Raw genomic sequence first — 23,456 nt, 5'->3', positions numbered from 1 at the left:
GTGGCAATTTTCCACGTTAAGAGTCACGTTAACTCAGTTAACGTGAACTCTAACGTGGAAGAAGAAGATGAAGCCAACATTAGTGACACTCACCTTTGTCACTAACGTTGGACCAAGCTCACAATGGCCACGTTAAGAGCCACGTTAACTCAGTTAACATGGACTCTAACGTGGGGAAACAAGGAATGGCCAACGTTAGTGACACTCACTGATGAGCGGATAATTTATACGCTTTTTGGCATTGTTTTTAGTATGTTTTTAGTAGGATCTAGTTACTTTTAAGGATGTTTTCATTAGTTTTTATGTTAAATTCACATTTCTGGACTTTACTATGAGTTTGTGTGTTTTTCTGTGATTTTAGGTATTTTCTGGCTGAAATTGAGGGACTTGAGCAAAAATCAGATTCAGAGGTTGAAGAAGGACTGCTGATGCTGTTGGATTCTGACCTCCCTTCACTCAAAGTGGATTTTCTGGAGCTACAGAACTTGAAATGGCGCGCTTCCAATTGCGTTAGAAAGTAGACATCCAGGGCTTTCCAACAATATATAATAGTCCATACTTTGGCCACGTTTAGACGACGCAAACTGGCGTTCAACGCCAGTTCTCTGCCCAAATCTGGCGTCCAGCGCCAGAAAAGGATCCAAAACCAGAGTTGAACGCCCAAACTGGCACAAAAACTGGCGTTCAACTCCAAGAAGGACCTCTACACGTGCAACACTCAAGCTCAGCCCAAGCACACACCAAGTGGGCCCCGGAAGTGGATTTATGCATCAATTACTTACTTCTGTAAACCCTAGTAGCTAGTTTATTATAAATAGGACCTTTTACTATTGTATTGACATCTTTGGATGCCTGGTTCTTAGATCAGAGGGGCTGGCCATCTCGGCCATGCCTGGACCTTTCACTTATGTATTTTTAACGGTAGAGTTTCTACACTCCATAGATTAAGGTGTGGAGCTCTGCTGTTCCTCAAAGATTAATGCAAAGTACTACTGTTTTCTATTCAATTCATCTTATTTCGCTTCCAAGATATTCATTCGCTCTTCATCCTGAATGTGATGAACGTGACAATCATCATCATTCCCTATGAACGCGTGCCTGACAACCACTCCCGTTCTACCTTCGACTGAATGAGTATCTCTTAGATCTCTTAATCAGAATCTTCGTGGTGTAAGCTAGAATGATGGCGGCATTCAAGAGAATCCGAAAAGTCTAAACCTTGTCTGTGGTATTCCGAGTAGGATTCAATGATTGAATGACTGTGACGAGCTTCAAACTCGCGATTGCTGGGCGTAGTGACAGAACGCAAAAGGATAGTAAATCCTATTCCAGCATGATCGAGAACCGACAGATGAATAGCCGTGCCGTGACAGGGTGCGTTGACCATTTTCACTGAGAGGATAAGATGAAACCATTGACAAGGGTGATGCCTCCAGACGATTAGCCGTGCCGTGATAGGGCATTTGGATCATTTTCCCGAGAGAAGACCGAAAGTAGCCATTGACAATGGTGATGTATCACATAAAGCCAGCCATGGAAAGGAGTAAGACTGATTGGATGAAGACAGCAGGAAAGCAGAGGTTCAGAGGAACGAAAGCATCTCTATTCGCTTATCTGAAATTCTCACCAATGAATTACATAAGTATTTCTATCCTTTATTATTTATCTTTTAATTATCTAATCCAATCACATTTAACCCTACCTGACTGAGATTTGCAAGGTGACCATAGCTTGCTTCATACCAACAATCTCCGTGGGATTCGACCCTTACTCACGTAAGGTATTACTTGGATGACCCAGTGCACTTGCTGGTTAGTTGTGCGAAGTTGTGAACCATGGTATTGACATAATATTTTTGGCGCCATTACCAGGGAAAGAAAGAGCGATGAATTTTACATAATCAAAGTGTAGTCACAATTTCCGCGCACCAAGTTTTTGGCGCCGTTGCCGGGGATTGTTCGAGTTTGGACAACTGACGGTTCATCCTGTTGCTCAGATTAGGTAATTTTCTTTTTGTTTTCTTTTCAAAAAAATTTTTTTTAAAAATCTTTCAAAAATTTCTCCTTTGTTTTCGAAAAAAAAATGTATTTTCAAAAATATATTTTTCTTCAGAATTTTTAAGAATGAATTCTAGTGTTTCATGAAGCCTGGCTGGCTGTAAAGCCATGTCTAAATTCTCTTGGACTGAGGCTTCCACTTATAAGTATATGAAGTTGGATGAAATATCAGCTGTTGTATACATGAGAGGTATCTATGTTTGCTGAAGCTTGGCTGGCCATTGGCCATGTCTAGTGTTTTGGACCGGAGCTTTCATTGAAAGCTTGGCTGGCTAGTGAGCCATGTCTAATTCCTAGACTGAAGCTTTAGACTAAGAATGCAAGATTCCTGGAATTCATATTAAAAATTTTGGAATCCTTATTTTTCTTTTTCATAATAATTTTCGAAAAAAAAATACAAAAAATTAGAAAATCATAAAAATCAAAAATATGTTTTGTGTTTCTTGTTTGAGTCTTGAGTCATATCATAAGTTTGGTGTCACTTGCATATGCATCTTGCATTTTTCGAAAATTCATGCATTCATAGTGTTCATCATGATCTTCAAGTTGTTCTTGGTAAGTCTTCTTGTTTGATCTTGATGATTTCATGTTTTGTGTCTTTTCTTGTTTTTCTTATGCATTCTTGAATTCTTAGTGTCTAAGCATTAAAGAATTTTAAGTTTGGTGTCTTGCATGTTTTCTTTGCATTAAAAATTTTTCAAAAATGTGTTCTTGATGTTCATCTTGACATTCATAGTGTTCTTGGTGTTCATCTTGACATTCATAGCATTCTTGCATGCATTCATTGTTTTGATCCATAACTCTCATGCATTGCATCATTTTTCTTGTTTTTCTCTCTCATCATAAAAATTCAAAAAAAAATCAAAAAAATATCATTCCCTTTTTTTTCTCTCATCAAATTCGAAAATTTGGATTGACTTTTTCAAAAATTTTTAAAATCAAGTTGTTTCTTATGAGTCAAATCAAATTTTCAATTTGAAATTCTTATCTTTTTCAAAATCTTTTTCAAAAATAAAATCTTTTTCAAATTTCTTAGTTATTTTCGAAAATTCCAAAAATATTTTTCAAAAAATCTTTTTCTTATTTTTATATAAAATTTTCAAAAATAACAATAACAATTAATGTTTTGATTCAAAAATTTCAAGTTTGTTACTTACTTGTTAAGAAAGATTCAAACTTTGAGTTCTAGAATCATATCTTGTGATTTCCTGTGAATCAAGTCATTAATTGTGATTTTTAAAAATCAAATTTTTTTCAAAAAACTAATTTCTATCATATCTTTTCAAAAATATCTTCTTATCTTATCTTTTTCAAAAATTTGATTTCAAAATATCTTTTCTAACCTCCTAACTTCATATCTTTTCAAAATTTGTTTCAACCAACTAACTAACCTTTTGTTTGTTTCTTATCTTTTTCAAAACCACCTAACTAACTCTCTCTCTCTAATTTTCGAAAATATCTCCCCCCTTTTTCAAAATTTCTTTTTTATTTAATTATTTTAATCTTTGATTTTAAAAAATTTTCGAAAATTACTAACCTTTTTCAAAAACTATTTTCAAAAATCACTAACTCTTTTTCAAAAATTGTTTTCGAAAATCCTCTCCCTCTCTCATCTTATTCTATTTATTTATCCATCTACTAACATCTCTCCCTCACCCACCAAAAATCCAAACCCTCTCTCTCTCTTTCTGAGTTCAGATTTTTCTCTTCTTCTTTTCTTCTACTAACAATAAGGAACCTCTTTACTGTGACATAGGGGATTCCTCTTCCTTTCGTTTTCTCTTCTCTTTCTTATGAGCAGGGACAGAGAAAAAGGCATTCTTGTTGAAGCTGATCCAGAACCTGAAAGGACTCTGAAGAGGAAACTAAGAGAAGCTAAATTACAACAATCCAGAGACAACTTGATTGAAAATTTTGAACAAGTAAAGGAGATGGCAGCCGAACCCAATAATAATGCAAGGATGATGCTTGGTGACTTTACTGCACCTAATTCCAATTTACATGGAAGAAGCATCTCCATTCCTGCCATTGGAGCAAACAACTTTGAGCTGAAACCTCAATTAGTTTCTCTGATGCAGCAGAACTGCAAGTTTCATGGACTTCCATCTGAAGATCCTTTTCAGTTCTTAACTGAATTCTTGCAGATCTGTGATACTGTTAAAGACTAATGGAGTAGATCGTGAAGTCTACAAGCTCATGCTTTTTCCATTTGCTGTAAGAGACAGAGCTAGAATATGGTTGGACTCTCAACCTAAAGATAGCCTGAACTCTTGGGATAAGCTGGTCACGGCTTTCTTAGCCAAGTTCTTTCCTCCTCAAAAGCTGAGCAAGCTCAGAGTGGATGTTCAAACCTTCAAACAAAAAGATGGTGAATCCCTCTATGAAGCTTGGGAAAGATACAAACAGCTGACCAAAAAGTGTCCTTCTGACATGCTTTCAGAATGGACCATCCTGGATATATTCTATGATGGTTTATCTGAGCTATCAAAGATGTCACTGGACACTTCTGCAGGTGGATCCATTCACCTAAAGAAAATGCCTGCAGAAGCTCAAGAACTCATTGACATGGTTGCTAATAATCAGTTCATGTACACTTCTGAGAGGAATCCTGTGAGTAATGGGACGCCTATGAAGAAGGGAGTTCTTGAGATTGATACTCTGAATGCCATATTGGCTCAGAATAAAATATTGACTCAGCAAGTCAATATGATCTCTCAGAGTCTGAATGGAATGCAAGCTGCATCCAACAGTACTCAAGAGGCTTCTTATGAAGAAGAAGCTTATGATCCTGAGAACCCTGCAATAGCAGAGGTGAATTACTTAGGTGAACCTTATGAAAACACCTATAACTCATCATGGAGAAATCATCCAAATTTCTCATGGAAGGATCAAAAGCCTCAACAAGGCTTTAATAATGGTGGAAGAAATAGGTTTAACAATAATAAACCTTTTCCATCATCCACTCAGCAACAGACAGAGAACTCTGAACAAAATACTTCTAATTTAGCAAACTTAGTCTCTGATCTATCTAAGGCCACTGTAAGTTTCATGAATGAAACAAGGTCTTCCATTAGAAATCTGGAAGCACAAGTGGGCTAGCTGAGTAAAAGGATCACTGAAATCCCTCCTAGTACTCTCCCAAGCAATACAGAAGAGAATCCAAAAGGAGAGTGTAAGGCCATTGACATAACCAAAATGGCCGAACCCAAAGAGGGAGAGGAGGACGTGAATCCCAAGGGGAAGACCTCCTGGGACGTCCAGTGATCAATAAGGAGCTTCCCTCTGAGGAACCAAAGGACTCTGAGGCTCATCTAGAGACCATAGAGATTCCATTAAACCTCCTTATACCCTTCATGAGCTCTGATGAGTATTCCTCTTCTGAAGAGAATGAGGATGTTACTGAAGAGCAAACTGCCAAGTTTCTTGGTGCAATGATGAAGCTGAATGCCAAATTATTTGGTATTGAAACTTGGGAAGGTGAACCTCCCTTGTTCATCAATGAACTAAGTGATCTGGATCAACTGACATTGCCTCAGAAGAGACAGGATCCTGGAAAGTTCATAATACCTTGTACCATAGGCACCATGATCTTTAAGGCTCTGTGTGACCTTGGTTCAGGAATAAACCTCATGCCCCTCTCTGTAATAGAGAAACTGGGAATCTATGGGGTACAAGCTGCTAAAATCTCATTAGAGATGGCAGACAATTCAAGAAAACAGGCTTATGGACAAGTAGAGGACGTGTTAGTAAAGGTTGAAGGCCTTTACATCCCTGCTGATTTCATAGTCCTGGATACTGGAAAGGAAGAGGATGAATCCATCATCCTAGGAAGACCTTTCCTAGCCACAGCAAGAGCTGTGATTGATGTGGACAGAGGAGAATTAATCCTTCAATTGAATGAGGACAACCTTGTGTTTACAACTCAAGGATCTCTCTCTGAATCCATGGAGAGGAAGCATAAAAAGCTTCTCTCAAAGCAGAGTCAACCAAAGCCCCCACAGTCAAACACTAAGTTTGGTGTTGGGAGGCCACAACCAAACTCTAAGTTTGGTGTTGAACTCCCATATCCAAACTCTAAGTTTGGTGTTGGAGAGTCTCAGCAATGCTCTGAACATCTGTGAGGCTCCATGAGAGCCCACTGTCAAGCTATTGACATTAAAGAAGCGCTTGTTGGGAGGCAACCCAATTTTTATTTATCTAACAATATTTTTCTTAGTTATATGTCTTTATAGGTTCATGATCATGTGGAGTCATAAAATAAATATAAAAATTGAAAACGGAATCAAAAACAGCAGAAGAAAAATCACACCCTGGAGGAAGCACCTGCCTGGCGTTCAACGCCAGAACAGAGCATGGTTCTGGCGCTGAACGCCCAAAATAGGCAGCATCCTGGCGCTGAACGCCTAGAACAAGCATGGTTCTGGCGTTCAACGCCAGAAATGGCAACAAATGGGCGTTGAACGCCCAAAATGGGCACCAACCTGGCGCTGAACACCCAGAGTTGTGTGCAAGGGCATTTTACATGCCTAATTTGGTGCAAGGTTGTAAATCCTTGAACACCTCAGGATCTGTGGACCCCACAGGATCATCTCAGGATCTGTGGACCCCACAGGATCTCCACCTACCTCCACTCACTTCTTCTCACCCCTCTTTCACACAATCCCATAAACACTCTTCCCCAAAACCCTTCACCTATCACCTCCATCCTTCTTCCCTATTAAATCTTCACCACTCACATCCATCCACTCTTCCCCATAAACCTACCTCATACACTCCACCTACCTTCAAAATTCAAAACCAATTTCCCACCCATATGGCCGAACCTTAACCCCCCTCCCTTCCCTATATAAAGCCCTCCATTCTCCATCAAATTCACACAACACACCCCTCTACACCCTTCTTGGCCGAAACACTTCCCACTCTCCCTCTCCTCCATTTCTTCTTCTTCTTCATCTATTCTTTCTTTTATTGCTCGAGGGCGAGCAAAATTCTAAGTTTGGTATGGTAAAAGCATAAGCTTTTTGTTTTTCCATTACCATTGATGGCACCTAAGACCGGAGAATCCTCTAGAAAGGGAAAAGGGAAGACAAAAGCTTCCACCTCCGAGTCATGGGAGATGGAAAGGTTCATCTCCAAAGCCCATCAAGACCACTTCTATGATGTTGTGGCCAAGAAGAAGGTAATCCCTGAGGTCCCTTTCAAACTCAAAAGAAATGAGTATTCGAAGATCCGACATGAAATTCAAAGAAGAGGTTGGGAAGTTCTAACAAATCCCATCCAACAAGTCGGCATCCTAATGGTTCAAGAGTTCTATGCCAATGCATGGATCACCAAGAATCATGATCAAAGTAAGAACCCGGATCCAAAGAACTATGTTACAATGGTTCGGGGAAAATACTTAGATTTTAGTCCGGAAAATGTGAGGTTGGCGTTCAACTTGCCAAACATGGAAGAGAACGCACGCCCCTACACAAGGAGAGTCAACTTTGATCAAAGGTTGGACCAAGTCCTTATGGACATATGTGTAGAAGGAGCTCAATGGAAGATTGACTCCAAAGGCAATCAGGTTCAACTAAGAAGATTGGACCTCAAGCCTGTAGCTAGAGGATGGTTGGAGTTCATTCAATGCTCAATCATTCCCACTAGCAACCGGTCTGAAGTTACTATAGACCGGGCCATCATGATCCATAGCATCATGATTGGAGAAGAGGTGGGAGTTCATGAGATTATACCTCAAGAACTCTACAAGGTGGCTGACAAGTCCTCCACTATGGCAAGGTTAGCCTTTCCTCACCTCATTTGCCACCTATGCAATTCGGCTGGGATTGACATAGAGGGAGATATCCTCATTAAAGAGGACAAGCCCATCACTAAGAAAAAGATGGAGCAAGCAAGAGAGCCCATTCATGGAGCTCAAGAGGCGTATGAAGCTCATCACTATGAGATCCCGGAGATGCCTCAAATGCACTTTCTTCCACAAAACTATTGGGAGCAAATCAACACCTCCCTAGGAGAATTGAGTTCCAATATGGGACAATTAAGGGTGGAACATCAAGAGCACTCCATCATGCTCCATGAAATAAGAGAAGATCAAAAAGCAATGAGGAAGAAGCAACAAAGACAAGGAAGAGACATAGAAGAGCTCAAGGACATCATTGGTTCCTCAAGAAGGAAACGCCACCATCACTAAGGTGGATTCATTCCTTGATCTTATTTCTTCTGTTTTTCGTTTTCTATGTTAAGTGCTTATCTATGTTTGTGTCTTCATTACATGATCATTAGTAGTTAGTAACTCTGTCTTAAAGTTATGAATGTCCTATGAATCCATCACCTCTCTTAAATGAAAAATGTTTTAATTCAAAAGAACAAGAAGTACATGAGTTTCGAATTTATCCTTGAACTTAGCTTAATTATATTGATGTGGTGACAATGCTTCTTGTTTTCTGAATGAATGCTTGAACAGTGCATATGTCTTTTGAAGTTGTTGTTTAAGAATGTTAAATATGTTGGCTCTTGAAAGAATGATGACTAGGAAACATGTTATTTGATAATCTGAAAAATCATAAAAATGATTCTTGAAGCAAGGAAAAGCAGCAAAGAACAAAGCTTGCAGAAAAAAAAATAGGCGAAAAAAAAATAGAAAGAAAAAAGAAAAAGCAAGCAGAAAAAGCCAAAAGCTCTTAAAACCAAGAGGCAAGAGCAAAAAGCCAATAACCCTTAAAACCAAAAGGCAAGGGCAAATAAAAAGGATCCTAAGGCTTTGAGCATCAGTGGATAGGAGGGCCTAAAGGAATAAAATCCTGGTCTAAGCGGCTAAACCAAGCTGTCCCTAACCATGTGCTTGTGGCGTGTAGGTGTCAAGTGAAAACTTGAGACTGAGCGGTTAAAGTCAAGGTCCAAAGCAAAAAAAAAAGAGTGTGCTTAAGAACCCTGGACACCTCTAATTGGGGACTTTAGCAAAGCTGAGTCACAATCTGAAAAGGTTCACCCAATTATGTGTCTGTGGCATTTATGTATCTGGTGGTAATACTGGAAAACAAAGTGCTTAGGGCCACGGCCAAGACTCATAAAATAGCTGTGTTCAAGAATCATCATACTGAACTAGGAGAATCAATAACACTATCTGAACTCTGAGTTCCTATAGATGCCAATCATTCTGAACCTCAATGGATAAAGTGAGATGCCAAAACTATTCAAGAGGCAAAAAGCTATAAGTCCCGCTCATATGATTGAAGCCTATGTTTCATTGATAGTTTGGAATTTATAGTATATTCTCTTCTTTTTATCCTATTTGATTTTCAGTTGCTTGGGGACAAGCAACAATTTAAGTTTGGTGTTGTGATGAGCGGATAATTTATACGCTTTTTGGCATTGTTTTTAGTATGTTTTTAGTAGGATCTAGTTACTTTTAGGGATGTTTTCATTAGTTTTTATGTTAAATTCACATTTATAGACTTTACTATGGGTTTGTGTGTTTTTTTGTGATTTCAGGTATTTTCTGGCTGAAATTGAGGGACTTGAGCAAAAATCAGATTCAGAGGTTGAAGAAGGACTGCTGATGCTGTTGGATTCTGACCTCCCTGCACTCAAAGTGGATTTTCTGGAGCTACAGAACTTGAAATGGCGCGCTTCCAATTGCGTTGAAAAGTAGACATCCAGGGCTTTCCAACAATATATAATAGTCCATACTTTGGTCACGTTTAGACGACGCAAACTGGCGTTCAACGCCAGTTCTCTGCCCAAATCTGGCGTCCAGCTCCAGAAAAGGATCCAAAACCAGAGTTGAACGCCCAAACTGGCACAAAAACTGGCGTTCAACTCCAAGAAGGACCTCTACACGTGCAACACTCAAGCTCAGCCCAAGCACACACCAAGTGGGCCCCGGAAGTGGATTTATGCATCAATTACTTACTTCTGTAAACCCTAGTAGCTAGTTTATTATAAATAGGACTTTTTATTATTGTATTTGACATCTTTGGACGCCTGGTTCTTAGATCAGAGGGGCTGGCCATCTCGGCCATGCCTGGACCTTTCACTTATGTATTTTTAACGGTAGAGTTTCTACACTCCATAGATTAAGGTGTGGAGCTCTGCTGTTCCTCAAAGATTAATGCAAAGTACTACTGTTTTCTATTCAATTCATCTTATTTCGCTTCCAAGATATTCATTCGCTCTTCAACCTGAATGTGATGAACGTGACAATCATCATCATTCCCTATGAACGCGTGCCTGACAACCACTCCCGTTCTACCTTCGACTGAATGAGTATCTCTTAGATCTCTTAATCAGAATCTTCGTGGTGTAAGCTAGAATGATGGCGGCATTCAAGAGAATCCGGAAAGTCTAAACCTTGTCTGTGGTATTCCGAGTAGGATTCAATGATTGAATGACTGTGACGAGCTTCAAACTCGAGATTGCTGGGCGTAGTGACAGAACGCAAAAGGATAGTAAATCCTATTCCAGCATGATCGAGAACCGACAGATGAATAGCCGTGCCGTGATAGGGTGCGTTGACCATTTTCACTGAGAGGATAAGATGAAACCATTGACAAGGGTGATGCCTCCAGACGATTAGCCGTGCCGTGATAGGGCATTTGGATCATTTTCCCGAGAGAAGACCGAAAGTAGCCATTGACAATGGTGATGTATCACATAAAGCCAGCCATGGAAAGGAGTAAGACTGATTGGATGAAGACAGCAGGAAAGCAGAGGTTCAGAGGAATGAAAGCATCTCTATTCGCTTATCTGAAATTCTCACCAATGAATTACATAAGTATTTCTATCCTTTATTATTTATCTTTTAATTATCTAATCCAATCACATTTAACCCTACCTGACTGAGATTTGCAAGGTGACCATAGCTTGCTTCATACCAACAATCTCCGTGGGATTCGACCCTTACTCACGTAAGGTATTACTTGGACGACCCAGTGCACTTGCTGGTTAGTTGTGCGAAGTTGTGAACCATGGTATTGGCATCATATTTTTGGCGCCATTACCAGGGAAAGAAAGAGCGATGAATTTTACATAATCAAAGTGTAGTCACAATTTCCGCGCACCACTCACCTTTGTCACTAACGTTGGACTAAGCCACTTTGAGCCACATTAGTTGCCACGTTAACTCAGTTAACGTGGAAGCTAACGTGGAGGAGAGAATGATGAGCCAACGTTAGTGACACTCACCTTTGTCACTAACGTTGGAGATGGCTATCAATACCACGTTAGAAGTCACGTTAACCTAGTTAACGTGAACTCTAACGTGGGAAGAAGGGGCGTTTCGAAGCGTTAGTGACAAAGGTTAGTGTCACTAACGCTCTCGAAGATTTGGCAAGCCTACGTTAAAGGCCACGTTAATTATACTAACGTGGACTCTAACGTAGGGAGAAAGGGGGGCTCTCAACGTTATTGAAAATGTTAAACCCCAATAACGTGTGCGAAGGACCAAGAGGCAACGTTAGTGGTCATGTTGGTGCCACTAACGTTGAAGTTAACGTGGACCATTCTTGGGTTAGGAACGTTAGTGAAAAAGGTGATTGTCACTAATGTTCTCGAACCCACACTTTCACTTAACGTTAACTCCATTAACGTCCTAAGCTAAAGTCCATGCCTACTTCACACTCTCTCTCTGCGAGTAAAGCTAAGCCCACTGAAGATGATAACTGCTTCAACTCAAGATCCAAAGGCCCATATCCAAGACTTGAAGAAGCAACTAGAAGATCAGAAGAATAGTATAAATAGGGAGAACTTTGAACTAGAGGAGAGCTTTTGGGCACTATTAGAATTACTCTCTGTATTTTTACTTTCTCTGTAACTTCTAGTTTAACTTTTCAGAATGCATTCTCCATCTTTGTTTTCCATTCCTAGAGCTATGAACAACTAAACCCCTTTCATTGGGTTAGGGAGCTCTATTGTAATTTAATGGATCAATGATAGTTTTCATCATTCTTCTTCTTTCTTTTCTCTTGATTTTACTAGAAAGCTTTCAATCTTCATCCAATTGAGTAGTTATCTTGGAAAAGAAGCTATTCATACTTGGATCTCTTCGGAACCTTGGAAGAGGAATGAAGAGATCATGCTAGAAATGCTTTCTCATGTTGGACCAAATTGGGGTTTGGATGGATATAGTGACATATAATCCTACCAACACTTTGATTTGGAAATACATGTGGTATAATCAGTGACCATACTTCATCTCTTCTCATGAGCAATTGGACCAAGGAATTGGCTATTGATCAAGATTTGAGAGATTGAATTACCAAGGAATTGGAATTCAATCATTTAAGATTGCCAAGGAGATCAATGAATGCATTGATTGAGGAAGAGATGAAAATGAACTTGATCCGGAGGATGCAACATCTCCTAAGCCCAATGAACTCCACATTTCTGATCTTAACCATTCTCTTTAATTTCTGCCAATTACTTCTATGATCATCTTCCCTATTCACATTTAAGATTCTGCAATTTACTTTCTGTCATCTATTTTCAGCTCTTTATTTCCAGCATTTACATTTTCTGTTATTTACTTTCCCGCCATTTAATTTCCTGCAACTCTCAAACTAAATTCTGCTTAGCTCAACTAGAACATTCTTCCAATTAAAGTTGCTTGACCAATCAATCTCTGTGGGATTCGACCTCACTCTATTGTGAGTTTTTACTTGACGACAATTCGGTATACTTGTCGAGGGAGATTTGTTAAGAGACAAGTTTCCATGCATCAGGGTGCTCGGCCCTTCTTTTTAGATGAAAATAATGAACCCACCTTCTCTTTGTCATGGCAAAAGGATCCAGTAGTAGTTAAGTATTCTTGGGAGAGCTTAAACGAGTTAAAACAAGCCTTGGTGGGTGTGTTAGAGGAGAACTGGGGGGAGCCTCCTTACCTGGATACGAATAACCAATAACATAACACCATTGCAATTCTCCGGCAACGGCGCCATTTTGATGATTAGACTTTTGACGGTTTAGAATTCACAATAAGTCTCGTTGTAATATAGTTTCTAAACCAACATCAATCCTTTCATACAAAAATTTGTTTGTCACAAGTAACAAACCCCTAAATTTATAAACCGAAGTATTAGAACCTCTGGTCGTTCTCCCTAGGAATTACAATAAAGTGTCTTGTTATTGGTTATGAGTTATGTTTGGGGTTTTTGATAAGAAACATAAAAAGTAAATGACAATGGAAATAAACTAACAACTAAAAAGGTCTTGGCAAAGGTTGGTGGTCAAGGATCTCTATCCTAATCACTAACCACAACATGAGAATTGGCAAGGACCAACCTCATTAAGTTAACCCCTAACTAATAGTAGAGGAAAGTCAAGTGAGCTATGTCAATCCAAGTCCATAAGTCCTAGTTCTCCACCAATTCAATTAGTGAGATCTAGAGTTAATGACTCGCAATCGTCAATCACTTGGACATCAGTAACTCAAGAGTTCCTAAGTTACCTTCCCAAGCCAAGAATCATAAAATTCTATTCTAAAATCCAACCAAGCATTTTATCAAACACTTGAAAGGCATAAAAGGAAATCATAGTAAATTACAAGAATTAAAGGAATCTACAACTACAAAAGTAAGAGATTAACAATTGAAAGGCAAAACAATAGAAAAGTAAACTCATAACTAGAAGAAGCATTTTAACAAACACATAGAAGGCAATAAAAGTAAACAACATGAATTGTAAGAATTAAAGAGAGATCTAACTAGAATAGCAAGAGATCAACAATAGAAAAGGAAGACAATTATGAAACAACAAAGAACTTACCAATTGCATTGAAGAAGAAATATAGATCTACAAAAGAAAGTTCATAAGCTACAACTAACAATGGAAAGGAATTACAAGAGAAGTAGAATGCTACAATTACAAGAGAAAAATTAAGGATGAAAGAGGAAAATTAAGAGAAAAGAAGAAGAAGTAGATCTAGATCTAAACCTAATCCTAATTCTAATCCTAGAGAGAAGTGAGAGCTTCTCTCTCTAAAACTAACTTTCCCTCCAAAAATTAAACTAAACTAAACTAATGTGTGAAAGTATGTAAATTCTCCTGATTCCCCTTCAATCCTTGGCTTAAATAGCATCAGAAATGAGTTGGATTGGGCCCACAAGGCTTTAGAATTCGCTGGCCACGTATTGCTTTAAGTGGATCATATGGCAGCAACGATGCGTGTGCGTACAGTGCGCGTACGCATCACCATACGTGTAGCAACTATGGCAAATCTTATATTGTTTCAAAGCCCCGGATGTTAGCTTTCCAACGCAACTAGAACCGCATCATTTGGACCTCTGTAGCTCAAGTTATGGTTGTTTAAGTGCGAAGAGGTTGGCTTGACAGCTTTTACGATTCCTTCATTTCTTCATGAGTTCTCCATTTTTACATGCTTTTCCTTCATTCCCTTGATCCAATCTTTGCCTCCTAAATCTGAAATCACTTAACAAACATATCAAGGCGTCTAATGGAATCAAAGGTAAATCAAGATTAAACAATTAAGGACCTAAAAAGCATGTTTTCACTCTTAAGCACAATTAAAGGAGAATTTACAAAACCATGCTATTTCATTGGATAAATGGGAGAAAGGTTGACAAAACCCTCTAAATTCAACACAAGATAAACCCTAAATATGGGGTTTATCAACCTCCCCACACTTAAACCAAGCATGTCCTCATGCTTAAACCAAGAAAAAGCAATGGATATCAACATTTATTCAATGAGGTCTAACTAAATGCAACCTAAACTATATGAATGCAACTAAATGCAAAATGATTCTACCTACTTGGTTAAAAATAAATCAATCCTCCAAGACATATATGCACAAGTAGGGATAAGGTCCCATGACGACTCATGAATCCTACCAATTCAAGTACAAAAATGAAGTTCAAGTAGACTTGCAAGAAGAAAGCTTATGAAAGTCGGGAATCACGGAATTGAGCATCGAACCCTCACCGGAAGTGTTTGCACTCTAGTCGCGGAAGTGTGTAGGGTTGATTCTCTCAATTCTCTACTAATCATGCTTTCTAAGATTTGTTTTTCTTCTAACAATCAACATATATTTCATGCATGCGTACAAGTATTATGAGGTCTTTTCTTTAGGTTGTAATGGGGTTAGGGTCAAGGTAAGGATGTATATTTGGTCAAATGAGCTTGAAATTTGAATCTTTGATAAGCTTAAACTTCCCACCTAACCTATGATATCCTATACAATTTCAAAGCTAACCTAACTACCCATTTTTCTCACTTTTTCACGTTTTCACATACTCATGTATTCCTTTTCATTTTACAACACTTATGCATTAACCCTTATTGAGCTTTGCTTTGGGGCATTTTGTCCCCTTTTATTTCTTTCTTTTTCTTTGTTTCTTTCTTTTTCTATTTTTTTTTCTTTCTTTTCCATGCTCTTCTTTTTGTTTCTTTTTATTTTTCTTTTGTTTTTCTCATTCTTCTTTCTATATACAAGATCATCAATGCATAAGGTTTTACATTCATTACGCATGAGCATGTACCCAATTCCCAATATTTACAACAAAAATACAAAACTACCCTTTTATTCACCCAATATCCCAAGATTTCCCACACTTTAAATGACACACACACACACTAGTCTAAGCTAATCAAAGATCCAAATTAAGGCCTTTTATTGTTTTCCGCTTTAAGGCTGGTAATGTGCTAAAATTATGAATAAAGTGGGTTAAGCATAGGCTCAAATTGGCTAACAATGGAAGATAAAAGGTAAGGCCATTTGGGTAAATGAGCTAAATGAAATGATGACTTCAATCATATAAATGCATGAATACACAAAATAATGGATATAAAGAATCAAACAAATCAAAGATCACAATCATAGAAAGAGAACAATGCACACAAGAAGGAAAATAAGTGGTTATAAGATGTGACCACGCCATTAGGCTCAAATCTCACAAGCTTGTGTTCTTAGCTCAAAACTATGTTCCAAAATAAATTCTTTCAAGCAAGTTCAACCAAAAATTTTTCAAATTGGTAGGGTGCCCTAAAATAATTTTCTTGGAAAAAAATCATCACCTTAACCAAGTAGTCCTAGCATAAAAATAAGTGATAAAATATATAAAGATTCTAACTAACATGCAACCTATCATGCAATGCAATAACTAATCTAACAAAGAAAATAAAAAAATTGGTGTTGAAAAGGAAATTGTTACCCATGGAGATCGGTTGAACGACCTCCCCACACTTGAAGATTGCACCGTCCTCGGTGCATGCAAAGAGGAGCAAGGTGGATGGGTTGCTACAAATGATGAGCTTATTCGAAAGGTTGTGCGGATAACTTGTTCGTTGCCCCATCTCGAAGCTTTTCCTTTTCCTCCTTTCTTGGTGGCCAACCTAAAGGGAGAGAAAAAGGAAGAAAATTAAGCCTATAACAAAGATATCAAAGCAAAGAGAACATAGGCGGGGGCTAATGCCAAATAAGGGTAAGGTTGTCACAACATGGTAGCTACAACATGTGAGTGAGAAAACAATATAAGCTAATGGCATATCAACTAATACTTGATGCAAGAGTAAAATCGAGGCATGAAGAGCATGTTGAGCATCAAGTTCAAATAAGAATTGACACAAACAAGATTAGTGATAAGCATGAGAGCAATTGGTCCCATCCTAACTCAATGATAATGAGGCACAAGAACAAAGGGTAATGAGTTAGGAAGGACTAAAGCACTAATCTCGTGTATAGAACAAATATTACAGTTAATGCTACAAGTCACGAAGCACCAAAATAATACAAGAGAGTCTCAACAATTGAGTAGAAAAGTTCAACACCATTATTAAAATAAGAAACTCAAAAAAAATGAAGTAAAAACAAGCTATAAAAACAAAATGAAAATGTAAAGAATAAAAGTATGCAAATGCAATGGACAAAAGAAAATGGAAGATGAGAAAAAAAAAACTCTTTTTTTTACCGGAGCGGACGCGTCATGCACGCTTAAGCGCCGATGTGCATTTTTGGCCGAAGGGCGTGTACGCGTGGGTTGGGTTAGGCGCGGGGCACAATGTTGGCCCAAGGTTCGCGCAACTCTCGTGTCGGAGGCCTGGAAACTGTGTTGGCTAATCGGCACGTCCACGGCATGTGCACGGGAGCGCGCGTGTTCAAATTGTGAATATCGACGCGTAGGCCCACAGTGCGTGCACGCGTACACGCGGTTGTGCCATTGGCCTAGCGTTGGCGCGAGATTGGCCAAACTCTCTGGAAAATGTATGGGCCTGTATCCACGTATGGGTGCGCGCGCGCACAGCATGCGTACGCGCCCCTGACCCCTTTTTTTTTGAAATACTAAAAACAGCCTAAAATTTCCCTAACACTACCTACAACTCCAAAATCAACTACAAATGCAAAATTATAAAATTCTTTTTGGTTGTTAAAGAGTTTTCAAAAATAAACAAGGAAACTTGCATCTCAAGGAACTAACAACCAATTTATCGAAACAAGTATATGGAGAGAAAACTACCTACAATGGTAACTCAAATCACTTATTAATCAAGTCTACAAGAGAGTGGAAAGAGTTTACCATGGTGGGGTGTCTCCCACCTAGCACTTTTGTTTATTGTCCTTAAGTTGGACTTATGGGGAGCTCCTCTCAAGGTGGCTTGTGCTTGAAGTTATCTTTGAACATCCACAAATGCTTGAGTCTCCAATGAGCTCCATTCTTCCATTTTAATATCTTCAAGCCTTGATGGAGTTCTTCACAAACCATGAGCTCCCAAATTTGATTTTCCTTGTGAGATCCGGGATCCTACACTTTGTTTTGACACCCGTCCTTGATTTGGTCATCATTATTCCATCCAGGTGGCATGGCCTTGGAATTCTCAAAGAAGCTTCCAAATAACTTCCTAGACCCATGCAATTTGGTTCCACACCAACCATTGCTCTTGAATTTTGAGCTTGCAACCATCATGAGCTTAGAATGACATTTCAAACCACTACACAACTCTTTCCTAATCTTAACTCCACAAAGAGCGCTAAGTTGACCATCATTTTCAATCAAACCATATTCAAGTGAGAAAGTAAAGCTTAGGGATAAGAATTTTACCCACTTGAATGTCACGTTGGATGGTGACTTGGGGAGGTAAGCCTCCCCACACTTAGACAATGCAAGGTCGACTTCCTTATGCTCTTTTTTGGATATTTCCACCTCTTGACAACTCCTTTCAATTTCTTCTTGGTTGTTGACCTCTTCCAATTTCCCCTCATCATCATTCAAGCCAAACTCGGGAGGTTGTGTGAGATCTTCTTCCGCATCAACTTCACACTCATTGAGAGAGTCTTCAACAAGGTTACCAAGGGCACTTGGTGTGGAGTTGTCTTCAATAGCTACATTTTCATGTCCCAAAGGAGAGGATTCCACTTTTGATAAAAATTCATTGATGATTGAATCCATCTCTTGATAAACCTTTTCATATTCTTCAATTTTGATAAGCTCCGGAGGTTGTTGGGATTCACATGGTGGTGCCGCATCTCTTAAATCTTTGACCACTTCTTCTTCTTTTTCAATAACTCTAGACTTCTCCAATTGCTCCAATACAAAGTACGGTTCCTCCTTGTCCATTGGATTTCCTAATTTCTTCTTCATACTTTGCTCTTCTTTTGCTTTTTCACATGTAGCCACGGAAGCACCTTGAGTGTTCAAACATTGGTAGGCTAAAGTATGCACTACCTTAGTCAAATTAGTCACAAACTCTAGGGTGTTCCTTTGCATATCCGCTTAGCCTTGAAGTAGCAAGGTAAGAGAGTCATCCATTGGGGCTTGGGATGGATAAGAGGGTTCATTATTTTGGAGAGAGGGTTCATAGTAGGAAGGTGGTTCTTCTTGGTAAGGGTATGGAGATTGTGTGCATTGAGGTGGTTCTTGGTAATAATCATGATAGGGTCGTGGTGGTTCTAGAGGCTCTTGCTCATAATGGTCATGAGAATATGGTATGGATGATTGGTCATATGATGGATATGGATCATAGAAAGGTGTTTGGTAATAAGAGGCTTGTGAGAATGGTTGAGGTTCATATTGAGGACAAGATTCATAGGCATATGATGGTGGTTGTTGATTATCCAAAAAAGATTCACCATAGCCATTGAATTGACATGTATTATGATGGTGATTATACCTATATGTATCCGGAGGTTGTTGCCAATAGGAGTGATCAATTCCTTGAGGCTCCTCCCATCTTTGTTGGTTCCATCCATAATGAGTATCATCATTGAAGTTCACATTTCCTACAACACAATTAGGACCAAATTTCATAGCCAAAGTAAGAATTCATGATAGCAAGAGAATATGAAAACAAAAATCAAATAAGAAGCAAGAAAATTAAATCCTAAAACTAGCAAGAACTAACAAAAGCAAACATATTCACACTATTCACATATATACAATAACCAATAACATAACACCATTGCAATTCCCCGGCAACAGCGCCATTTTGATGATTAGACTTTTGACGGTTTAGAATTCACAATAAGTCTCATTGTAATATAGTTTCTAAACCAACATCAATCTTTTCATACAAAAATTTGTTTGTCACAAGTAACAAACTCCTAAATTTATAAACCGAAGTATTAGAACCTCGGGTCGTTCTCCCTAGGAATTACAATAAAGTGTCTTGTTATTGGTTATGAGTTATGTTTGGGGTTTTTGATAAGAAACATGAAAAGTAAATGACAATGGAAATAAACTAACAACTAAAAAGGTCTTGGCAAAGGTTGGTGGTCAAGGATCTCTATCCTAATCACTAACCACAACATGAGAATTGGCAAAGACCAACCTCACTAAGTTAACCCCTAACTAATAGTAGAGGAAAGTCAAGTGAGCTATGTCAATCCAAGTCCATAAGTCCTAGTTCTCCACCAATTCAATTAGTGAGATCTAGAGTTAATGGCTCCCAATCGTCAATCACTTGGACATCAGTAACTCAAGAGTTCCTAAGTTACCTTCCCAAGCCAAGAATCATAAAATTCTATTCTAAAATCCAACCAAGAATTTTATCAAACACTTAGAAGGCATAGAAGGAAATCATAGTAAATTACAAGAATTAAAGGAATCTACAACTACAAAAGTAAGAGATTAACAATAGAAAGGCAAAACAATAGAAAAGTAAACTCATAACTAGAAGAAGCATTTTAACAAACACATAGAAGGCAATAAAAGTAAACAACATGAATTGTAAGAATTAAAGAGAGATCTAACTAGAATAGCAAGAGATCAACAATAGAAAAGGAAGACAATTATGAAACAACAAAGAACTTACTAATTGCATTGAAGAAGAAATATAGATCTATAAAAGAAAGTTCATAAGCTACAACTAACAATGCAAAGGAATTACAAGAGAAGTAGAATGCTACAATTACAAGAGAACAATTAAGGATGAAAGAGGAAAATTAAGAGAGAAGAAGAAGAAGTAGATCTAGATCTAAACCTAATCCTAATTCTAATCCTAGAGAGAAGTGAGAGCTTCTCTCTCTAAAACTAACTTTCCCTCCAAAAATTAAACTAAACTAAACTAATGTGTGAAAGTATGTAAAGTCCCCTGATTCCCCTTTAATCCTTGGTTTAAATAGCATCAGAAATGAGTTGGATTGGGCCCACAAGGCTTTAGAATTCGCTGGCCATGTATTGCTTTAAGTGGATCATATGGCAGCAACGACGCGTGCGCGTACGCATCACCATACGTGTAGCAACTATGGCAAATCTTATATCGTTTCAAAGCCCCGGATGTTAGCTTTCCAACGCAACTAGAACCGCATCATTTGGACCTCTGTAGCTCAAGTTATGGTTGTTTAAGTGCGAAGAGGTCAGCTTGACAACTTTTGCAATTCCTTCATTTCTTCATGAGTTCTCCATTTTTACATGCTTTTCCTTCATTCTCTTGATCCAATATTTGCCTCCTAAATCTGAAATCACTTAACAAACATATCAAGGCATCTAATGGAATCAAAGGTAAATCAAGATTAAACAATTAAGGACCTAAAAAGCATGTTTTCACTCTTAAGTACAATTAAAGGAGAATTTACAAAACCATGCTATTTCATTGGATAAATGGGAGAAAGGTTGACAAAACCCTCTAAATTCAACACAAGATAAACCCTAAATATGGGGTTTATCAAGAATCTAAAAGCCAAGCTGGTCACAGCACCAGTCATTTCTGCACTAGACTGGACATTACCATTCGAACTAATGTGTGATGCCAGTGACCACGCCATTGGTGCAGTATTGGGACAGAGGCATAACAAGCTTCTGCACATCATTTACTATGCTATCCGTGTTTTGAATGACACACAGAAGAATTACATAACCACAGAAAAGGAGTTGCTTGCAGTGGTTTATGCCATTGACAAGTTCAGATCTTATTTAGTGGGATCAAAAGTGATTGTGTACACTGACCATGCTGCTCTGAAATATCTCCTCACAAAGCAGGATTCAAAACCCAGACTCATAAGATGGGTGTTGCTTCTGCAAGAGTTTGATATAGAAATAAGAGACAGAAAAGGGACAGAGAACCAAGTAGCAGATCACCTGTCCCGGATAGAACCAGTAGCAGGGGCGTCCCTCCCTCCTACTGAGATCTCTGAAACCTTTCCGGATGAGCAACTCTTTGCCATTCAAAAATTACCATGGTTTGCAGACATTGCAAACTATAAATCTTTGAGATTCATACCCAAAGAGTACAGTAAACAACAAATGAAAAAGTTGATTTCTGATGCAAAGTACTACTTGTGGGATGAACTATATCTCTTTAAGAGGTGTGCAGATGGAGTAATCCGCAGATGTGTGCCTAGAGAAGAGGCACAGAAGATCCTATGGCATTGCCATGGATCACAATATGGAGGACACTTTGGAGGTGAGCGAACAGCCACAAAGGTTCTCCAATGTGGTTTCTACTAGCCTACTCTCTATAGAGACTCCCGAGAGTTTGTACGTAACTGTGACAGTTTCCAGAGAGCTGGTAACCTTCCTCACCGTTATGCCATGCCTCAGCAAGGGATCCTAGAGATTGAGTTGTTTGATGTATGGGGTATTGACTTCATGGGACCTTTCCCACCATCATATTCAAACACTTATATTCTAGTGGCAGTAGACTATGTATCTAAATGGGTAGAGGCGATTGCAACACCCACTAATGATACTAAGACAGTGATGAAGTTCCTCCAAAAGCATATCTTCAGCAGATTCGGTGTCCCGAGGATACTGATCAATGATGGAGGCACTCATTTCTGCAATAAACAGCTTGACTCTGCTCTGGTCCGATATGGAATTAACCATAAAGTGGCCACTCCATATCATCCACAGACAAATGGGCAGACTGAAGTCTCAAATAGAGAACTTAAACGAATCTTGGAACGAACTGTAAGTACTTGTAGAAAGGATTGGGCAAGAAGTCTGGATGATACTTTTTGGGCATACAGAACAGCATTCAATATGGGAAACTGTCATATGCTTTGTGGGCATACTTTCGAAAATGCTAAAATTTATAAAGAGAAAGCAAAAAGGTGGCATGACAAAAAACTGTCATCTAGAGTCTTTAAGCCAGGACAGAAGGTTCTGCTGTTTAACTCTAGGCTCAGATTGTTCCCTGGGAAACTGAAATCCCGGTGGACAGGACCATATGTGATTACAAGTGTGTCACCATATGGTTATGTAGAGCTTCAGGATATTGACTCTGACAAAAAGTTCATTGTTAATGGACAGAGAGTCAAACATTATCTTGAAGGCAATGTTGAGTAAGAGTGCTCAAAACTGAGACTAAATTAAAAAGCTCAGTAAAGATCTAGCTAAAGACATTAAAGAAGCGCTTATTGGGAGGCAACCCAATCTTATTTATCTATGTTAATTACTTTTTCATTTCATTTTCCATTGTTATTTAATGTTTACTTTAGGTTGATGATCATGTGGAGTCATAAAAACAGCTGTAGAATTAAAGCGGTATCAAAAACAGCACACCCTGGAGGACAGGCTTACTGGCGTTTAAACACCAGTAAGGATAGCAGAATGGGTGTTTAACGCCCATGCAGGCAGCATTCTGGGCATTCAGAAAAATACCCAGTAAAGAAGGATTCTTGGCGTTTAACGCCAGCCAAGGTATCTGGCTGGGCGTTAAACACCCAAAAAGGCAGTCAAGTGGGTGTTAAACGCAAGAATGGATAGCATTCTGGGCGTTTAACGCCAGGATGACACAAGGGAGGTAATTTTGTTTCCAATTCAATTTTTTTCAATTTTTCATGCTTTAATTCATAATTTTTTTTGCATCAAACATATTTTAAACATTCATCTTTCAATTTCTATTTTCAAAAATTAATAATCTTTCCAATTCTTTTTAATTCTTTTTCAATCCTTTTCAATTCCTTCCAAAATGTTTTCAAAACTTACATATCTTTTCAAATTCTTTTCAACT

The 23,456-nt window shown here is 38.5% G+C and overlaps 1 non-coding gene across 1 annotated transcript; it reads right to left on the bottom strand.

The window, feature by feature from the left end:
• Positions 1-4,385: 4,385 nt before the first annotated feature.
• Positions 4,386-4,489, bottom strand: LOC112760749 (small nucleolar RNA R71). Its single transcript, XR_003181174.1, has one exon. It is a non-coding gene; the product is annotated as a small nucleolar RNA R71 (small nucleolar RNA).
• Between the last annotated feature and the right edge of the window lie 18,967 nt (positions 4,490-23,456).

The sequence above is a fragment of the Arachis hypogaea genome, chromosome 16 (genome assembly GCF_003086295.3).
Source record: "Arachis hypogaea cultivar Tifrunner chromosome 16, arahy.Tifrunner.gnm2.J5K5, whole genome shotgun sequence".
Classification (NCBI taxonomy): Eukaryota; Viridiplantae; Streptophyta; class Magnoliopsida; order Fabales; family Fabaceae; genus Arachis; species Arachis hypogaea.
The sequence above is the reverse complement of the archived record's forward strand: the minus strand, read 5'-3'. Positions and strand labels throughout refer to the sequence as shown.